The 21,100-nt window shown below is 46.3% G+C and overlaps 1 protein-coding gene across 3 annotated transcripts in view; it reads left to right on the forward strand.

The window, feature by feature from the left end:
* Positions 1–5,422: 5,422 nt before the first annotated feature.
* Positions 5,423–21,100, forward strand: part of Tmem229b (transmembrane protein 229B) — a 45,226-nt gene continuing 29,548 nt past the window's right edge. Inside the window, exons 1-2 of one of the 3 annotated variants that reach the window (XM_052185585.1) lie at positions 5,704–5,788; positions 7,062–7,157. The gene's annotated coding sequence lies outside the window, so the exon portion shown is untranslated. Of the gene's footprint in view, positions 5,448–5,695; positions 5,789–7,061; positions 7,158–21,100 lie in introns of those variants that run through there. The other 2 variants (XM_052185587.1, XM_052185583.1) reach the window with 2 other exon arrangements.

Raw genomic sequence — 21,100 nt, forward strand, 5'->3', positions numbered from 1 at the left:
ATGAGGAGGAGGAGGAGGAGGAGGAGGAGGAGGAGGAGGAGGAGATCTTTCTAATTTCCTTCAAAAGTCACCAAGAGCATTCCTTATGCTAGAGACCAGAGTAAGCCCTTTATGGGTGCTTCTCGTGACCTTCAGAAAATGCGCCTAAGAACTTAATATGTTCAAGACAATTTAGAGGCTATATAGATACTTAAAACATTTTTATTTTTGTATCATGGTGGTAGAAAGGACATGTAAAAATAACTCTTAACGGTGACAGGGATTTTCCATGATGATGTTATTGGTGCTATTAGGTACTTTGTGCCGGGCACTGTACAAGGCACCTTTAACATATCATCTTATGCACACAACATCCTAGGGTGGGTACTGTTGCTCTGTCCACTTTGCAGATGAGGAAATAGTCTGACAAAGATAAGCTGCCTTTTTTGTTTTTTGGATTTTTTTTTTTTTTGAGACAGGGTTTCTCTGTATAGCTCTGGCTGTCCTGGAACTCACTCTGTAGACCAGGCTGGCTTCCAACTCAGAAATCTGCCTGCCTCTGCCTCCCAGAGTGCTGGGATTACAGGCATGCACCACCACCGCCCAGCTAAGATAAGCTGCCTTAAGACATCCAACTAAGATGTGGAGTCTGAGTTCAAATCCAGAAAAAAAATCTAATCAAGACATTCCTTCGTCCCAACTTTTATGTGTGTATGTGTGGTGTCCCATGTATATACACATGTTTTTGCATGTTTATGGGTGAACCTGATTGCTTATGCATGTGGAAGCCCAAGGTTGATTTCAGGAATCATTCTCTTCTACTTTGAGGCAAAATCTCTCAAGCTCAGAGCTCACTGACCGGGCTAGTCTTGATGCTGCTGTTCTGAAGACATTCTGGTTTAGACTTCTTGGGCTGATGTTACAGGCAAGCTCCCATGCTCATCCAATGTTCATGTGAATTCCTAGAGATCCAAACTGTGGTCTTCGGGCTTGCATGACATGGGTAGTCATATCTCTGAAATAGATATATTTTATATCTATTTTAATATATATTACAGGATTGTGTCCACAAAATATACATCTGTGTGGCCCACCACACTGCTCCACTGGCTTTTTTAGACAAGAAGAAAAGGGGACTGGTATTGTCTATATGCCTGAACACTGGGTCTTGGTTTCTCTCAGGACCCCTCTGCCTTCAGGGCAACTTGAGTCACTGTTGCTATGGTTTTATGGTGTTTACCTTTAGCTGGGGTTATGTCTCCAGTTCCTCCCTATAACCTAGTACCCAGGACTCAGCATCCTTTGGGTGGACAAGCCTGGGGACTCACTCATTGATACAGATGCTATTTTTAGGTCCCCTGCTGCAGCAGACCGCTCTGCCCTGTGTATGACTGACTTTATTTCTCATCTCTGTGCAGGTGGAGAAGATTGTGGTCTGGGTGCTGAAGGATCCGAGTTTGAGTTATATTCTGCTTTTACTAGCAGCGAAACCCGAGCAAAACTGCACACCCTCTCTCAGATTGATTTCCTCATTTATGTAATGAGAGATAGAAATAGCTGCCTTGCCCAAAGAGAGGTCAGCTGTGTAAACTGTTGCTAGGAGGAAATGATCCCTTTTTAAAGAAGGGAGGACAATCCTGGTCATGTCATTAAGCCGGAGGGAGAGGCAAGCAAGATCGCGTGGTGCTAAGCCCAAGTCTCAGTCGCTGACTCTCTTCTGTTGTACTCTGCCACTGGTATCTTGTTCCAAACTAAGGATGAAAATATTAATATTACATGAAAATGTTTTCTTTGACCTCAAAGTTTATTTTTTGCATCCATTTTTTATTGTAAAATATGCATTTTTGTGGGCCCCTAAAAATATTGCTGGCACTAGGTACTGTACCTACTGGACCTAATAGCTACATTTCCGGGAATTCAGAGCTGGCTGCCTGCACTCCTGACACTTTCCTTCCTCTGCAGAGTGCTGTCTCCCAAAGCGCAGAAGAAAGCCAAGCTGCTGCCAAACACAGAGGGGATTAGAGGGCTTTGATCCACAGCAAGGGGTGTAGAGGGTGCCCCTCATCAGCTTGACCTTGCTGCTAGGTTTAATGAGATCAGTTCTGGCTAGAAAATTCTGAGTTGGGAGCAGTCTTAAGTGCTTGCAGTCTTCTCCCCACTTTCCTCCCAAAAGAAAACAGTTCCTGTCATTGAAAGTCTACTTAAGTGCTCAGGACTCGCATGCATTATATCACTGGATTATCACATCATATTCATAAGGTAGGCGGTGGCATCTCTACTACACAGAAGATAAGGCCAAAAGTTCTTATCACCCGCATCTTGTAGCTGAATATTTCCTCTACTGGTTTGAGGAGCCTGAAATAAGGCCTGTCATTCCTACTTGAACTCCAATGCTTCTCCTATGGTATTAAATGGATTCCAGACTCACACATACCAGTCAAGTGCACTGCTACAGAGTTTCATCCCCAGCCCTACTCAGGTTCCTTACTGAAGATCAGAGCAAAAACAGAGTTATGTATGGGAATGGGCTTAAAGCCCCTGGTCCACACTGCCCTCCAGTTTAGAGATGTGTCATTGTTGATCCTGGAATACCCTGGCTGGGACAGGAGACTGATAGACATCTGTGGTCTCATTGGGTAATCAAGGGAAGACACAGGATCCATCCAGTTAGGTCCAGGAAGTAGAAAAGCAGCCCGGCTCCTTGTCTTGAGCGGAGCAAGACCGGTTGACTGAACTCTGTGATTTAATTTGTGTTGCTTTGCTCTTCTGAGACCTCTGTGCTTCTGGCACATTATAAAAAGTGGGTAAACAGGCTTAGGGAGATGAAGAGCATTCGCTGCTCTTGCAGAGGATCTGGGTTAGGTTCCCAGCACCACACAGCGGTTCTCAACAGTCTAACTCAGTACCAGGGGTTCCAATGCTCTTTGTGGCCTCCAAGAGCACTAGGCACGAATGTAGCATACATACACTTAGGCAAAAGCTCAAACACATGTCTTTGTTTTTGTTTTTAAGGAAGTAAGTGTTTCAGTTTCTTTGGTCATTGTGGATATTTTTGGCTGCCAACTTGATAGCGTCTGGAATTAGCTATAAACTCAAGCAGCTGAGCACACCTGTGAGAGATTTTTTTTTCTTGGTTGTTATCTTTTTAGATTATAAGACCCTCCCTAAATCTGGGTCACATCTTCTCGTGGCAGCTTATGTAAGGGGCACGGAAGAAAGAAGCTTTTTGCTTTTTGCCTGCTTGCCCTCACTCTCACTGGCACGTTCATCTATCCTGCTGCTAATTCATTCTTCACTGCATTAGAGCCGACTTCTACTGGATCCTGATGTACACTGAAGACCAGGTAAGACATCCAGCCTTGTGGACCGAACAGTTATTGGATGCTTGGACCTTCTGTTGGAAGACAGCCATTTGTGGACTAGTTGGACCACAGCCTGTAAACCATGCCAATAAATCCCATATATGTTTTTCTATAGTTTCTGATCCTCTAGAGAACTCTGACCAATGCAGTCATCCCTCTCCCTAAATTTCCCTCTTTCCCCTATTTTTCTATGCTGCATCTGTGTAGGCTTTTAATTTAGTTCTACCAGAACCCCATTTGTGCAGCGGTGGTGGGGTGGTGGATTGTGAGCCCCACACATGCACACAAATGTATGAAGAAGCCACCACCAGACCTCTGAGGTCAGGCCTAGGCACTCATAGGGTATGTGAGAATTGTTGAAGACCGCTCTCTTGATTTATTTTTTTTTCTTGAAACATATTTTTTATTAGATATTTTCTTTATTTACATTTCAAATGTTATCCCCTTTCCTGGTTAATCCTCTGTAAACCCCCTATCCCATCTCCCCACCCCCCTGCTTCTATGAGGGTGTTCCCTCCACCCACCCACTCCTGCTACTCCATCCTGGCATTCCCCTACACTGGGGCATCAAGCCTATACAAGATCAAGGGCCTCTCCTTCCACTGATGTCCCACAAGGCCATCCTCTGCTACTTATGTGGCTGGAGCCATGGGTCCCTCCATGTGGACTCTTTGGTTGGTAGCTTAGTCCCTGGGATCTGGGGAGGAGGGGCATCTGGTTGGTTCATATCTGACTTTTTTGTTTGTTTGTTTGGATTTGGTTTTTTTAGAGACAGGGTTTCTCTGTATAGCCCTGGCTGTCCTGGAACTCACAGACCAAGCTGGCCTCAAACTCAGAAATCTGCCTGCCTCTGCCTCCCAGAGTGCTGGGATTACAGGCCTGCACTACCACCGCCTGGCTCTGACTTATTTTTAAAATGGATATCTGAGCAGGGAGGATTTCTGAGTCCGAGGCCAGCCTGGTCTACAGAGTGAGTTCCAGGACAGCAAGGGCTATACAGAGAAACCCTGTCTCAAAAAAAAAAACAAATTCAAAAAAACCAAAAATAAAATAAAATAAAATAAAATAAAATAAAATAAAATAAAATAAAATGGATATCCATACACTTCCATGGCAGACCTGTTGGGGTCTTCCGGTAATCCCAGCATTGGGCAGGTGGGCACAGGGGGATGGGGAATTCAAGATCAGACTTATGCTAAAAACAGAAAACATGACCTTCCCACATGTTATTAGAGGCCTTCAAGATTTGTATGTTCCTCTTGACTCAAGTATCCAGCACTAGGGCTCATGGTTGATGCCCAAAAGGGAAAATTCATTCCTCTTTCCTGCAGGACCCATGACTAACTAGTTGAGAGGTCTCTCTGAACTTGGCATCAATGAGCTGATTTCTCACGTTCTAAATTCTAAGTTGCCAAGGTTTTTGTTGCTGTTCTTTTATTATTTTTACTGTAATGTCCATTGTCTTGCATCTCCTAAGAAGACCTTGGAAAGAACATATACTATTTAATCTTCATAAACTAAATTGTGGACCTGGAGTCAAGCCTCGATTAAGGCAAATTCTAGTTTTTCATAGGCCTCGGTTTCTCCATCTTAGAAATGAGAATAATAACAATGATGAATATGATAAAAATAATGATGGTGGGGGTGGTGATGGTAGTGATGGTGGTGTTGATGACAACGACCTGGTCTACCTGCTTCAATGATTAACTTTTATGAAACACATTGAGGGCACACAGAGGATATGCTGCACCATGTGAAGTATGGATCTCTGGTAGCCTGAACCTTCAAGATACCCAGATACCCAGAGGGAATGTTCTGCAAGCTGTTCCCTACAACTCCTACAATTGGGGACCCTTACTCCACGCTTGGATGGCAGGAAGGGCCAAGGAATTTTTTTAGCAGCAGCTACCTGAGCCGCAGGGGCTGCAGGAATCCTGGCAGGGCTGACCGCAGGCTGAGGATGAGTTGGGTTGGCAGACGTCTGTCTGGGTTGGCAGGGGCAGCGGGTCCGGTGGACACGCGGGCGCTGAAGGAGTTAAACAGGGCCGGGGGCAGAGCGCCTGTCAGAAGCGAGCATGTGCAGTTTGCACCGCATCCGTACTATGGGTGAGTGCCGCCGCCGCCGCCTGGGGCTGGGTTCCGTGGGGCAGCAGCGGCTGCAGCTCCTCGGGCCCCGCGCCGCCCCGGCGGCCGCGGACACTCGATGCGGGAATAGTCGCGGGAGGGTGGCGTGGGGGAGGCTCGTCCGGTCGCTCTGCGCGGGGGGAGCCCGAGCGCCGGGCGTGGGGGCAGGGAGCAGGCGGCTCAGGAGAGCGCCCCGAGTCCCGGCGCGGGAGGAGGAGCGGGAGCCAGCCGCTGAGACCGCGCTCCTGGCTGCACCTGCGTCGGGCAGACGGCCGCCCGACCGTGCCTTGCCTTGCCCTACCCTCGTCCCCGGCCCCGCACCGGTAGGTGCCCGCGGTGCCCGCAGAGAGAGGCCTTTCCGCCGCGGAGAGAGGTGTCTGCGCGGGGCGGGCAGCGCCGAGCGCGGGGGCGCGGGTGATGGGGAAGACCCGGCGACCCCGCGTGGGGACACTACCGGATCCGGCTTCCTCTTTGCTTTCGGTTTCGGAGCGGCAACTGGGGCTGGAGAGCAAGCCGCAGATTAGATGCTGTGTCTGAGCTTGGATTCCCTGCGGGGGATGGGCGCGCAGGGGGGCGTGTTGGCGAAAGGGGTGCACATTGGCAACTTTCCCCGCCTGAAACAAAGGGGTGCCGGGTTAAGAGGAGGGTGAAAGATTCGCCTGAGGATCTGAGACCTCTGAAGGTTGACATCTCCTCCCTAACCTAGTGGAGTGCACCCCGAGGCCCTATGCAAAGGACAGAGGGGGGCGCCAGACTGGATAGAAGCTGGAGAGCCGGGTCTTGGGAGTAGGAACCTCAGACCCTCCTGACTTTGAGGGTTGGGGAAGGAACGCTGTCAAAATGACCTATTGCCTTTTCTTCGGTCCGCATGAAGGGAGTGGGTGATGGTGGGTTGCACACCTTGGCATTCTTTTTTCAGGTAGGTGCCTAGGTCAGTGCCCAGCTCCTGGTCTGCTAGTTCTCCATCTGCATTCACCATCTCTGTTCCCTTGTGGGAACTGGAGGACTGACATGGGTAGCCCTATTTTTGGCAAGGCCAGGGAGGTATTGGCGTCTTTCCCAGGTGTCTTCTTTTCTCTCTTTCTATGACCAGTCAGAAACTGACCTGTTTCCCCTCTTTCTCTCACCTTTTCTTTCTTTCCCCGGGGTTTCTTAGGAGGTGGTGGTATGATCTCTTCCAGCACAGGGTTTGTGGTGTCAGGCTGTTCCAACTCTGGTTAGATGCTCACTGGAGGACCCTTGGAAGCTGCATGCCAGTGTAAACTTGGGGTTCTACATACCCATTGTTGAGTGTTCTCTGTACCCCAATAACAAAAAACAAATGATCATCACACTGGGGTCCTCAGAAAGCCTAAGCCTCTCTTCTCTCTCTCTCTCTCTCTCTCTCTCTCTCTCTCTCTCTCTCTCTCTCTCTCGTAGGAAGAGGGGTCAAAGAGAGAGCTGAGGGACCTGCCTTAAGAATGGTAAAGGGTCTTTCTCTCTAGCAGACAAATGGGCCAGGTTCCAGGACCCCCAATTCCCAATCTGTGTCTCCGGGAGCCAGGTTCCTCCAGTTTGCTGATGGCATGCATGTGACCATTGGTTCTTGCCCTCCAGCGGCACAGCCATCCAGGAGCTCCTGTCATTTACCTGGTCGCAAGGCAGAGCTACACTTGCTTCTCTGTTTGGTCTGACCAGAGACCGGGCAGCACGGTAAGCTCTGGACTTCTGGGAGATCCTCTTGCATCTCTGTGAAGAATCTAAGGACACTTTTGGCTGGACCAAGGATGCATTTACGGGGACAACTAGGTTTAGAGACTGAGGTGCGAGCTGAGGTGAATCTTCTTTACCCTTCCTGAGACTTTGGGTTCAGAAACAGAGACAGGCATTAGGCTGATTGAATACTGGTCTTTAGAGAGAAATGATAAATTTAGTCTTGCTTTTGGCCACTCCAAGATAGGATCAAGGGATATTCCAGGACTTGTAAGGAACCACAGGAGAGAAGCAAGTGTCCAGACTGTTCCATCTGTGGTCCTGGAACTGAAGTGGCTAAGGTGAGGTCAGGCAGCTAACTCAGGCAACACAGGTAGCAGCACTACTTCTGTGGAGATTCTCCATCCAGGTCCAGTTAGCAGCGTTGATTATGGCTCTGCCTCTGTCGGGTTTACCCCAAGCTGTTGGTTCACAAGCTGAGGGTAGTGCCTAGTGGCCTGACCTCTCCAGCGGAAAGGGTACAAGAAGGTTTTTCTGTGGACTGACTGTTCTTCAGATATACAATCTGTGAGGGACGAGTGTGGGCTCCCTGGCCTCTCTCCTTGAAAGCGATGGGACATGATCTCCTACATTTATAAATTGATTTAAGAGCCTGGAGTTGTTGAATGAAGGATATCAGAAGAGTTAGTGAGCCTTACAGTGTGTTTATTTCAGTTGACTGGCGTGCGTATTTGTTTCGAAAGGGGAAAGCATCGTTTTACAGGGAAGGGCTAAATTACAGCATTTGCGATAGACTGGTGTTAGTTTTAAAAGTGTCATTTTTATCACAAAAGTTGCTGTAGTACACGGGGTGGGTGGCTTTTCTGCCTGCCTCTGCTCATGGGACATTTCCGAGCTCTCCAAAGGAGATGACAAACCAGGGTGTTCGTGGCCATCGCCCTTGAAGCTCTGAAAAGGGTCCCTGATGATGTGGGGGCCTCTGGTATCACAGGGAGAGGGAGAGAGAAAGCTGGCCAAGAGCAGTAAAGGGCGGCAGCTTGGTTTAGCAGTAGCCATATCAGATCTGGCTGCCCTTGAGGGAGAAAAGGGATAGCTAACCCTCCCTTCGCTCCACTGCTCTCAAATTGGTGACCTTTGACCCCCTCTCCCCAACCCTCTTCCCCAATTACAGACAAGGTGGTTTGGGCTTTAGTGGGGTTTTGGTTTTGTTTTGTTTTTTAATTCGAGAACATTAATTTTGAAGTGTGAATGATTTCTGCCCTGGTACCCTGGGCTCCTTTTGTTCAAACCTGGCCAAGGAGGGAATCCAGAAAGGAACTGGCTGTATTTTCTGCTTTGTCCCTCCACGTCTTTTCGGAAACCAGGGTTTTTTTTTGTTTTTTTTTTTTTTGTTTTGTTTTGTTTTTTTTTTTTTGTGGTTTTTTAAAGTGGAGTGCAAGCGAGTTTAAGGGGAAAGGGGACAAAAGCTGCAGTTTTTTGGTCCTGGTCCTCAAGTCACTCTCAGCACCCTGGGATGGCTGGTGTGTCTTAGTCAGGGTTTCTATTCCTGCACAAACATCATAACCAAAAAGCAAGTTGGGGAGGAAAGGGTTTATTCAGCTTACACTTCTGCATTGCTGTTCATCACAAAAGGAAGTCAGGACTGGAACTCAAGCAGGTCAGGAAGCAGGAGCTGATGCAGAGGCCATGGAGGGATGTTCCTTACTGGCTTGCTTCCCCTGGCTTGCTCAGCCTGCTCTCTTATAGAACCCAAGAATACCAGCCCAGGGATGGTACCACCCACAAGGGGCCTTTCCCCCTTGATCACTAATTGAGAAAATGCCTCACAGTTGGATCTCATGGAGGCACTTCCCCAACTGAAACTCCTTTCTCTGTGATAACTTCAGTCTGTGTCAAGTTGACACACAAAACCAGCCAGTACAATGGTGTGTGCTAACGTTCCTTTCCTGGGATTAGAGAAGGCTTAGGATCAACTGTCTTATGATTCTTGGCTTAACCGTTTTCAAGATGCTAGTACAGGATATGGGTGCTGTAGGTTTGGTTCAAGCATGGTGACAAATGCCCTTAGGAGGATTTGAGGCTAGCCTGGTCTACATATAGAGTTCCAGACCAACCAGGGTTATATAATGATTCGTTGGCTGGGGAAAAAATGCATTTGCCTCATATCAAGCCCTGGAATGTTCCATGCTGCTGCCATTTATGGAAGCGTCATGGAAAAGGAAGAGCTCTCTCGCTGTGGCCCGCGTGTTCACCGTGAGAGTGAGGCTGGGTGCGTGAGCTGCTGATTCTCAGGCTGGCATGGAAAGCCTGCTTGCTTCCCTTTGCTCTCTCTCACGCACTGGGCTCCCCAGGAATGGGCTCCTGGAGCCTCCATGCCAAGGTCTGCTTAACGTTCATTGTGACATCAGCTTCTCTGCCTGTAAACTCAGTGGGGTTGGAATTGTAGGACGATGGTGGCCCTCAGCTCCTTTGGAGAATGGTTCTCAGAGGAAGCTTCCTGTCCTTTTCCAGCGCTGACATTTTTGTGATGGGGTTGGACGTGGTCAAGTCCGTGGACATTTGCACCTCTGAACTTCTGGACCCCAACCCTTTCTTTTTCTCTGATGGCTCCCAGGGACCTTGAGAGTTTCTGCTCTCTATCATAGCAGAGTCAGCAATGTGAATATTATAGCAAACAGTCTACATGGGCAGGAACTGGGTCTTGAAACTGTTCTTTCCTCTGGAATCTGAAATTGTAACAGTTTCACTGGCCATGCAGTATTAGGAGATCTAATTGATAAGGGGACTTAGTAAGTCAGAGCATCCCTGTCATAACGCTTCTCTCCCGAGGTCTCACATTCAGGACATCCTCTTCATACTGGATCATCCTCTTCAGACTGCTTTAGCAGGTGGGCTCCGATGATAGATGGCTTCTAGTAGGTCTATCCACTCATTGTTTCAGTGTTTAAGAGGCACCTCTGCCACTCAAGCTTCTGGGATAGTCCATCTTTACAAGAGGAGATTTAGTAGGGCCTTGATGGCAGCCATGCATCTAGAGATGCTAGCCAAGAGACGAGGGCTACAGAGAGAGAGTTCTTCTCTGGACCCTTCATATATACATGGGGTCTGTGTAGTGTTGCTCATGGTAGATGTGTTTAGGGCTGACCACTTAGGTTTGGATAAATCACGGGGCTCATCCCTAAAGAAAACTGATTCTCTTTCTCTCAGCAGCCAATGATTGCCTGTGGGTGGGATCTTACAAAATTTCCTCCACCGTGTTATATGCCAACTGGTGTTGCCATCTTGCAGGTCTTGTATAGGCGACCATATTGTTGAGATTTCCTGGGTGTAGCTTCCCTGTCATATCTGGAAGATGTTTTCTAGTAGCAGGTATCTTGATACTGCAGCTCCTAACACCTTTTTATACCATGTTCAATGGTTTCCTCTGACACTCAAGTCTAGGGGTTGTGTTGTTGATGTATCAGTTGGGGTTGGGGACCATCTCAGCCATTTATTCTCTACTTTTGACAGTTATGGACCTCTGTAATAGTTTTCATCTGTTGCAGAAAAGAAGTTTCTTTGATGAGGGGCAAGAGCTACACTTATCTGTGTGTATAAAGATAAGCATTTAGTTTACTATTAAAAATTATACTGGTTTAGGAAACTGGCAGAGGTAGATTCTGCTCTAGAGTCTGTTGCCTCTCCAGCCGTAAGTATTTGGTTAGTTTGCAGTACCTGGCATGATTTCCTTCCTCTTACACAGGCTTTGAGTCCAGTTAGATAGCTGTTGGTTACCCCCAAGATAAAAGTGCAACTATTGCACCACTGGAGATATCTTGGCAGGCTGGTCATCATTGTGGTTCTTAGCCTTTACAGCTGGGTAGGACTGTTGGCTGCTTTTTTCCTTAGCAGCTTGCATAGCACCTTCTAGTACTGAGAGTTAATCTCAGGGAGGACTGTGTATCTGTATTTAGCACATGTACAACCCCTATTGTCTGTCCAGTGGTATCCTTAGCTAGTCTCCATCTTAGTTCCTAAGTTCCTAGTCTTTAAGATCCTTCTTCCTCTTTTTCCCAATTAAACACACACACACACTTCCAAAGTCAAGACTAAGGAACTTGGACATTGGTCACACCTTTCTCTACATCATTAAACAAATACGAACAATAAATATTCCTATCATTTGGGTAGCATAAGCAGCAGATCCCGAGTTTTCTCTGATACAGTGCAAGGCTTTTTTTTTCTTACCTAAAGCAATGAGGTGACCTTCTTATACTGACCTAATATAAGTGCCTATGTCTGCATAGTTCCTGATATGTGTAAGTACTTATAAATCACCAGCTGTGATAGTTGGATGTCATCGACACACCAACTTCTAGGTCACTGGACAATGACATTGTTTTAAAGAAACAACTCCAAACTCAGGAAATCTGAGAATACTCCCCACCCCACTTGCTTGTTTGACCTTGGGTGACCCATTTAAGTGTTCTGAGACTTAATTCCACATATGAAATTTCAAGTTGCTTCAGTGGTCAGAGCGCTAACAGTGGACAGTCACCATGTGTTGAAAACGTACTCTCTGCCAGGCATTGGGCCAAGTACTCTATATGTTCTCCTGTATACCACTGAGAAAGCTACAATCGATTATCCCCACTTTACAGCTGCAAAGACTGAGCTTCTGCAAGAGCGCTCTCACATTTTATGTGGCTAGAAAATGTCCAGACTGGGACTTGAGCTGAGGTCTGATTCTGCGGCTGATTGTGAGTATTGGATTGGATGAGTGATAGTACGTTGGTGAAGATGTTTTCTAGTAGCAGGTATCTTGATACTCCAGCTCCTAACACCTTTTTATACCATGTTCAATGGTTTCCTCTGACACTCAAGTCTAGGGGTTGTGTTGTCGATGTATCAGTTGGGGTTGGGGACCATCTCAGCCATTTATTGTCTACTTTTGACAGTTATGGACCTCTGTAAGGTGGTGTGAGCGTGTAGAGAGTTGATGTGGATTAAACACGGCAGGGGCAGCTAAAGGAAGATGGAAGGACACAATCTTGAAAACTAGCATTCCTGTGAGTGTTCAGGAAGGAGGGTGAAATCTGTACCCTGCAGTGGGGAAGGAGACCAGATGGCCTGGAAGTTATTATAAAGGGAACAAGCTTTCTGCTTGGCCTAGCAGTGTAGCTTATAAGCCCCATTTCATTCTGATGCTAATGTTTTTCTCTTGCTTGGTAGGCTCTTGGATAGCATTTTGCTTTCTGTTAGCCTCCTGCCCATCAGAACAGCTCATCTTAGCAAATATGTGACTGGAGTCTTTGTCCTCCAAGCCCTTCCTTCCCTTAACCATCCATCACTGTACATCTGGGGGACTTGATTATGGCTTGAGTCCCAGATACACTTTGCAAAGCACAGAAAATGTTAGACCAGGGTTTGGAATATAATTCAATGGTACAGAACATGCCAAGAATATATGAGGACCAGGGGAATGAATCCCTAGCACTGGAAAAAGAAATAGGTTTACCTTATATTCATCAGATTACTCGAAATCCATCAGGTTAGTCTGAAAAAGGATTTATTCCAGTTAGAGATAACAAGCTACTTTAATGTTTGCTATCTTCGGGACTAGATAATTCGATTTTATGTCTCTTAGATCATTTGGGGGTGTTTATGGAAAGGAATAAATGTTGTGGAGGAGGCCTGAGAGAGGAGGGCTGATGATATTAGAGTTGTTGGGATGCCATTTGATAGAATCATATGGTAGGGACAAGGAGACAAGCTTTGGCCTCTGTTCAGTGACTCTGTGCAGGGGTGTAAATTCTGTGGGTTTTGGTTCTCTTGTGTATAAAATAGGAATTGCCAGATGAGACTGTAGCCTTTCTTCCAGGAAGTGTGCTGGATGATCCAGTGGGCTGGGGGTGATTCTGGCCTTCTCAGGGAGGACTCAGTTCCTCTGGAGCTGATGGAAGTCAGAGCTGAGGAAGCTGGGGCGGAGTGGAAGGAGAATGAAGCCATACTGGAAGTTAAGGGGCAGAGCCAGAGCTAGAATAAGGACATTCTAGTGAAGGGGGAACAGGACTGGTGTTCTTCCTGTCCTCCTGAGGGAGCAGAGGGGTAGCATTTGTGTGCCTCTTCTCACCCCACTCCCTTTGCCTTCTCTGAAACCTCACTTCCTCCTCTCACAGGCCCAGAGCAGCCTCCAGAGAAAGCTGCAGCACAGCTGTGCCTTGTAGGTGTTTCATATTCTGCATTTGGGTTCAGTGGCCTCGTCCTCCTCCTCTTCCTTCTCCTCCTCCTCCTCCCCTCCCTCCTCCTCTTTCTCATCCTCCTCCTTCCTGCTGCTGCTTCCTAGGTCTTCAGGACTTCGAGACTCTGCCTGAAACCTTCTGGGTAACACAGTGCTTGGGAGGACTCACCTCTCCTGCTTCCCTACCTTGGCCTGAAGGAACAAGACCAAACAGAAAACTCAGCCAGGGCGCTAAAGGTCATGGCCTCTTTGCTCATAGAATTAGACCATCTGGGTCTCCTTTGAGTAGAGCCATTTATATAAGGATCTACTCATTCTTTCTTCCTTATACATCCTCTGGTTTTTATTTTATTATATTTGTGATTGAGGAGCTAGTGAGTTCCTCCCAAACCCACCAAACCAATCATTTCTCTCTCTCCCTGCCCACTCTGTTTTTCCTTCTTTGCTCCCTGTCTCTCTATGCTAGTTATTCCTTTAAAAATAGCTTATTATTTTTGTGTGTATTTATACTTTTCCTGCATGTATGTTTGTGTGAGGCTGTCAGGTCTTGGAGTTGTAAGCTAGCATGTGAGTGCTGAAAATTGAACCCAGGTTCTCTGGAAGAGCAGTCAGTGCCCTTAACCACATTTCTAATAGTGATCACATACCTCAGAGGGGATGGGAAGCTTAATTTTTTTTTTATTTTTTAAGAAGTTATGTGTATGAGTGTTTTTCCTGAATATAGTCTATGTACTATGTGTATTCAATACACATGAAGGCCAGAAGAAGGCATTGGATTCCCTAGAACTAGGGCTACAGAAGGTTATAACCTACCCTGGGGTCCTGGAACTTAAACCTGATCTTTTAGAAGAACAGCCAGTGCTCTTCAGCACCCTCCAGCTCCACGAGAGGCCATTTTAACTACAAGGACAGACATTTCATTTTAATAGCTATTCACAAACAATTCTGTGTCCCAGGATGCCTCTATCTTCACTCAGTAATTTTACTTTTTTTCCCTACCCGTGGGCAGTCAGTCAGGCTTTCTAAGTTTTCTGGTTTTTCATGGGCAGTAGAGGGTCATGTAGTCACTTTAAGTCACAAGCATGGCCTCGGTTCAGAATTTCATACTGTCACATCTTTGTCACTGAACTGCAAAGGGCAGGTGTCCAGGGGCCAGCACTATTGTTTCCTGGGCCTGACAGGAATGCTGATTCTTTCTCTTGTGGTCATGCTCATGGGTTTCTTAGAGATCACTCTTTTCCCAGCTGCTGAGATATTCACAATGGAAAATTTATCACTGGACATGCTCATGATGCCAGCGTTGGGAAGACAGAAGCAAGAGGTTTGCTACAAATTCAAGGCCAGTGAGGGCTGCAGAGTGAGTTCCAGGATAGCCTAGGCTATAAAGTGCTACCCTTGTCTCAAAACAAACAAACCAGTAAGAAAGGGAAAATTATCTGCCATTCCATACTATTGCTCCTTCCTTAGGGTCCTCAAAGCTAGTGACTGGCTTCCAGTCTCTGTCCACTAAGTCCGCTTAGTTTGTCCACATAGGTGCTTTGGACAAACCCTACTCTCACCTGCTCCTGTTGGTTCTAGAAACCAATCCCATATCTTTCGGAGCAGTGAATCTGAAGTGCAGGCCTACTCCCAGCTCAGCAGTCTCCTGCGCTCTTCCAGCAGCTGATGGCCGCTCTGTGGTTCACCATCTGCTCATCCCTACCTGCTATTTTCTTAACTGTAAGGGACAGACATCGAGTGTCCTGAGTGGTCCTGTGGCAGCTCTTCTCACCACCCAACCCTCAGGGAAAAGTCTGGTGGTAGGGTGGGAACATAAGCCAGGAGTGGCACTCCCCAGATCGCTCTACATAGACGCTCCTCAGCGCCTGCCTATCCTGACCATTTCCTGACCATTTGAGCCCTCAGTGTGAGGATGATGCTTGCACACCTTTTTTAAAAAAAAAAAACAACAACAACAAAAAAAAAAAACCAAAGCAAAACAAAACATCCATCCTTGACTGGTATCACACTGGAGAACACCATGCTTTTCGTATCTTGGTGGCTTAGTTAATATTTCTGACTTTTTATACGTTATTTCATTAAAATCCTAAGTATCAGAGCTGGAGAAAGCATACTTCTGCTGGGTGGTGGTGGCTCATGCCTTTAATCTCAGCACTTGGGAGGAAGAGGCAGATCTCTGTGAGTTTAAGGCCAACCTAGTCTATAGGGTAACTTCCAGGACAGCTAGGGCTACACAGAGGAACCCTGTCTTGAAAACAACAACAACAACAGATCATGCTGATCCTCTGAAGGGCCTGAGTTCTGTTCCCAACAATTTCTTACAACTCCAGCTGCAAGGAGCTAATACCTCTGAGCTCATGTGAACACACTGCAATCATTTATACATGCCCATGCACAGTCCACGTATACATACATATAATTAAAAGCAAGTAACCATCATGTTAGGTGTAGTTGTGCATACTCAGCACTCAGGAAACTGAAGACAGAATAGGATCCTGTGTTTGAGGCTGGGGAGGTGACTCCTTTGATAAAATGCTTGCCAAGCAAACATGACGGTCTGAGTTTAGATTCCCAGAACCTGTGTAAAAGCCAGGCACCACAGCAGACATCTATAATCCCAACACTAGAAAGGCAGATGGCAGATCACTGGCCAAGCAGCCTAGCTGAATCAGAGTGCCTGTTAGCAAGAGATGGACTGTGACTAAGGAAGACTTCATGTCAACCTATGGCTTTGATTAGTCATAATCAAACCCATGGCTTCCATATAGATGCTTCTGCACACATGCACAAAAATATGTACATACACACACAGAGTTAATCTAAACAGGTTATTGAGAGCAATTAACATTTATTGAGCTCTTACATAGTCATCCTCTATATCCAAAGGTTATTCATCTATTGGTTCATTCATCTATGGATTGCTGATCAAAACAATTCAGAAAGATTACTGTATTTTACTGAACATGTATAGACTTTTCTTGCTATTATTTTCTAATCACCACAACACAGCTACCATTTAAATAGTATTTATTATGTATAACAAGCAATCCAGAGATGATTTAAAACATCCGGAGGGTGTGCCTTGGTCATAGGCATTTTGTATAGGAGATCTGCATTTTTGCAGACTGTTGGTGTCTGCTGGGGTTTCCTAGAAACTGCCGCCTTTAACACTAAGTGGTGACTGTAGTGCTAAGTGCTGGTTTCAGTACAGTGAACATGCACTCTCAATCCCCATGAGGGAGATGCTTGGGCTGTCTCTTACAAATGAATAAACTGAGGCAAAGGAAGGCTAAAGCAATTTGTCTAAGGTCACGTAGTTGGTTTGCATCGGTGATGAGATCTGAATGGAGGAAATCTGACCCCAGAGCATGCATCTTTAAACCACAGTGCTCTTCTGCTTCCCACGGAGGAGGGGTCACAAAGACAACACTTACATGATCCACAGATGCTACTTTGGGATGAGCTTTTACTCCCTCACTCTGGCTCTGGGGGCTCTACATGGTCCTCTCCTCTACCGACACACCCACTCCAACAACCTCCTCTGTGTCTTTTCCCAGAGTCTAACCCACCTGCCTACGTGACCTGCCAAGTTTGTGCCTCCTGTGGAAGAGCTGGCTTCAGGGCTTTCATGTAGCTGGCTGTCTAGAACTCAGCCACAGAGGTATATATTAGGCCCAAACTATGTCTGCCGGTCTCTTTCAACTCCTCTTGTCATTTCATCATTAAGTTGCTATTACTGCATTCATTCACACCACAGGCAACGAACATGAAGTTGGCAATCAAAGCCACTAATTGCCTGTTGCTAACTTATGCAAAGCCCTGGCTTCTCTAAACCTTTATCATCTCTTTATGATGAAGGTGCAGATTAGGTCCCTTCAGCTTGCAATAGTCTATGATTTGGTTCACCTTAAAAAAATTATTGTATGTATATTTGTGTCTGCCTGAGTGTGTGTGTGTGCACCAGAGGTAGGAGCCTGTGGAGGCTAGACGGGGCGTTGGTTTTTCTGGAACTAGAGTTACAGGAGTTGGGAGCCACCACATCGTATTTAGCTTTTTATTTTCTATTAGCCTTTAGGATCCTGAGCAAGCTTTGCATATAGAAGATATGTACATTAGTTGCAAAAATATTTTATGCCATGTCTACTCTGGACTTGACCAACTTTTAGAAATCACACTCTCTGGGTGGTTACCAGTGAAGACTCCGAGGTTTTACTCTTTTCAGAGTGAGTTTAAAACAAACACTCCAGGTCCAATCTGCTGCCTTTCTCCTTTCAGAAACCCATTTAACACTCATTATGCCACAGATCTCTTTAATGACAATGAAAATAGAAACATTCTCACACTGAGAATTAGCTGATGACAGTGGGACCAGGCCTGGACTGAGAAGGTCATTGGTGCCTTCTCTCAGGGCAGTGTGTTGTTTGTAGAAGTCATTGCGGTTTCTCTAAGGGATGATGCCTCCCTAGCTCTGGCTATGGCAATTGTGTCATATATGTGCTCAGAATTACCTTTTCAGAAATCTAAAACATTCTGAATTCCAAGGCTGCGGGATAAACATTTGCGGTTCTATAGTATGTTTCTCAGCAGACATGCTGTTGGCTCTGACGGCCTTCTGAACTCCTTAAAAGTCATGGAACTTCAGAGGAGTCTCTACTTCATCGACTTCTCCTGAATCCTAACTGTAGTTCCCAGGAAGCTGCTGCCATTGATAATGGTTTACTGTGTTTTGAAAATGTTGCATTAAAATATCATTGATGGTTGCTAGAGAAATGGCTCCATGATTAAGAGCACTCGCTGCTGTGGTGGAAGACCAGAATTCTCTTTGTTTTCAACCTGAGGTTTGCTGTGTGGCCCCAGCTGGCCTGGACCTTGAAGCCTTCCTGCCTCAGCCTAAGTGCTGCAATGACTACTGGGCACTACAGTGCTCCCTTAGCAGTGTCTTCCTGGCCTCACCCGGTCCTGGCTTCCAGCTCATTCCTGAAGGACTCTTGGACCACCAAGTCTGTGGCTCTGGGATGAACTGGGGCAGACCTGCTAGACTAGGCTGTGCCTTGCCCCCTCCTTGGTATAGTCTGCTCACCTGAAGAAGCTTGATGGTTTTTTGTTGTTGTTGTTGTTGTTTGTTCTTTTTGTTTGTCTGTTTGTTTTTCCGAGACAGGGTTTCTCTGTATAGCCCTGGCTGTCCTGGAACTCACTCTGTAGACCAGCACTCAGAAATCTGCCTGCCTCTGCCTCCCAAGTGCTGGGATTAAAGGTGTGCACTACCACTGCCCGGCTAGCTTGATGGTTTCTAGAGGCATTTTCTGTTCTTGGTTTTTCTTTGGAGCCTCAAGACCTCATTTCTCTTCTTTCCTCTGGGAAGTGATGCACCTTCTTATTGATCATCACAGCTGTGTGGACTGGGCATTTTACTATTCATTTATTTAGATTGGCTATTTGGGATGGAATCTCACTGTTGTCAGGCCTGGCCTAAAATCCGTGGTGCTGTGACTGCGTCCCTGCCTCATCCTCCCAAGTACTTGGGAACTACAAGCATAAGCCTTGTAGATAAGCCTCCTGCTTGATCACAAGCTTTGAAAATTAAAACGTAGATTCAAATGCTTATGGGAAATGCAAAAACTACACAGACAAAACAACCCTACACAGACATACAGAATGATAGAAGACATCACTGTGTTCTCGTTCTCCTCCTCTTGCTCCTCTTCTCTCTTCCTTGAAAATTGGGAGGAATTAGGATGCAGAGGTGCATGTTGACAGCCGTAAGTCTTGTTTCTGGGCCTTTCATAAGGTGGGTTCTTTCCTCTCCTTCTCACTTGGCACTTACGTATCCCTCGGTTATGAGAGACACGCAAATCAACTCTCCTCTCTCGACTTTGTTGGGAAATCTTGGCCAGGCCTGTAGAAGGTTAGGCCACTCCCCCGACTACTAATTAATCAGCTACTCTCATGAGGCTGAACTGTATTTCTACCTCCGCCATTTTAACCCATCTTTGGAAGTTCTCCAAGCTCCTCCCTGCTATGTCCCTATATCCTGCCACAATTCCTCACTATATGGCATTTTCCATAAATATCCCTAAGCATCCTCTTCTCTGCTGTGTACTCATCTTTATATCCATTAAGGAAGATATTCCACAGACTCAGCCTGGCACCTGTTCCTTTTGGCCTCCTCTAAGCACAATCTCTGCCTCCAAACATTGAACCACTTGTCATTTCCCTGCCCTGTCCGGATGACTTGTGATCTTTCTGTTGTTATATTGTGCTGGAAAAAAAAATGCTGAGATATAGTATAACTTGAATTAGTAAGCAAATAACATTTCCCAAAGGTGCTCAATTGGAGTTTGGCCACATCATCACTTGGGAGCTCCAGTCTATGTCAGGAAGAGACCATTGTCTTTATTCTGTGGGACAGATCACTTGGATCTACCCCAATTCTTCTTGGCCCTGGCATTGCAGTTTCCTTTGCTTTTAAAGACTCAACCTACAGTGATGCTCCATTTCAGTCGGCATATTGGTAGGGCCTCCTAATTACTCTGAATAAAATTCAGACACCGGAGCTTGGTCCCAGTACTTTACCACTAAGTTGTATCCTAAGCTTGTGTGGTTTGTTTTTTGTTTCGAGATGGTTTTTCTTTATGTAGCCCTGGCTGTCCTGGAACTCTCTCTATAGAGCAAGCTAGCCTTAAACTCAGAGATGTGCTCTGCCCTTCCTCCAAGTGCTGGGTTTAATGGTGTGTACCACCATTGCCCAGGCCTTCTGTATTCTTATCTTCAAGCAGGGTCTCACTAAGTCGCCCAAGCTTGTCTTAAACTCACCTTGTAGGAAAGGGGACTTTCCCAGGAAAGTCTCAAACTTGCATTCTTCCCACCTCAGCCTCCTGAGTAGCGGGGATTGCAGGCATGAGCCACTACCCTAGGCCTTTGGTGGTTTTATTTTGTCTTGTTTTTGAGGTATAGTCTTGATTAGCTCAGACTAAGCCTTGAACTTGTTCTGTCCCCCAGGGTGACCTCAAACTCTCTTGCATCTCCAGCCTTTGCCTCCCAAGTGCTGAGATTACAGGCAGGTGCAACCATACATGCTGCCTCTATATCAATTTTTTTTTAAAGTTAGTATAAATTATCAACTCTATCTGAAAGGGAAATAAAGGGAGAACTTAGTTATCATGCAGTATCAAATATTGAGTGTGTAACTGGTTTGTTCCAAACACCTGAAGTCAGAAACTGGATCCTTTGCATAGTAACCACTGAGACTGAGAAGACCGGAAAAGAGATACAGGTGTGTGTTGTGGGTGACTTGCCATACCAGGAAAGGTGCTACTGAGCACTGATGTCATTCTCTATAATGACGAACATTTCTTGGAAGCATTACCAAGAATCTAAAATAGGATGTCCTTTCAATTTACATGCTAATGACATTCCTGGCCAATGCAGCATCCAGCAAAGCCACGCTAATGCTGGGTGTGGTGACACAGGTACCTGTGGTCTCAGCATTTAATAGGCTGTGGCAAAAGGATTTCTGTTGGAGGCCAGCCTGTGATACACAGTGACACTGTGTCTCAACCAAACCAATATAAAACAGCAGCAACACCAAGACCATGCAGGGGGGCTGGGATCTGTCGCATCCTGTCACGTGATGGCCATGTGCTGGCCTAGTGTAAGGCCCTCAATTCCCAGCGCTTCAAAACAAAAACAGAGCCTGGCAGTGGTGGTGCATAACTTTAATATC

Source organism: Apodemus sylvaticus, chromosome 6 (genome assembly GCF_947179515.1).
Source record: "Apodemus sylvaticus chromosome 6, mApoSyl1.1, whole genome shotgun sequence".
Lineage (NCBI taxonomy): Eukaryota > Metazoa > Chordata > Mammalia > Rodentia > Muridae > Apodemus > Apodemus sylvaticus.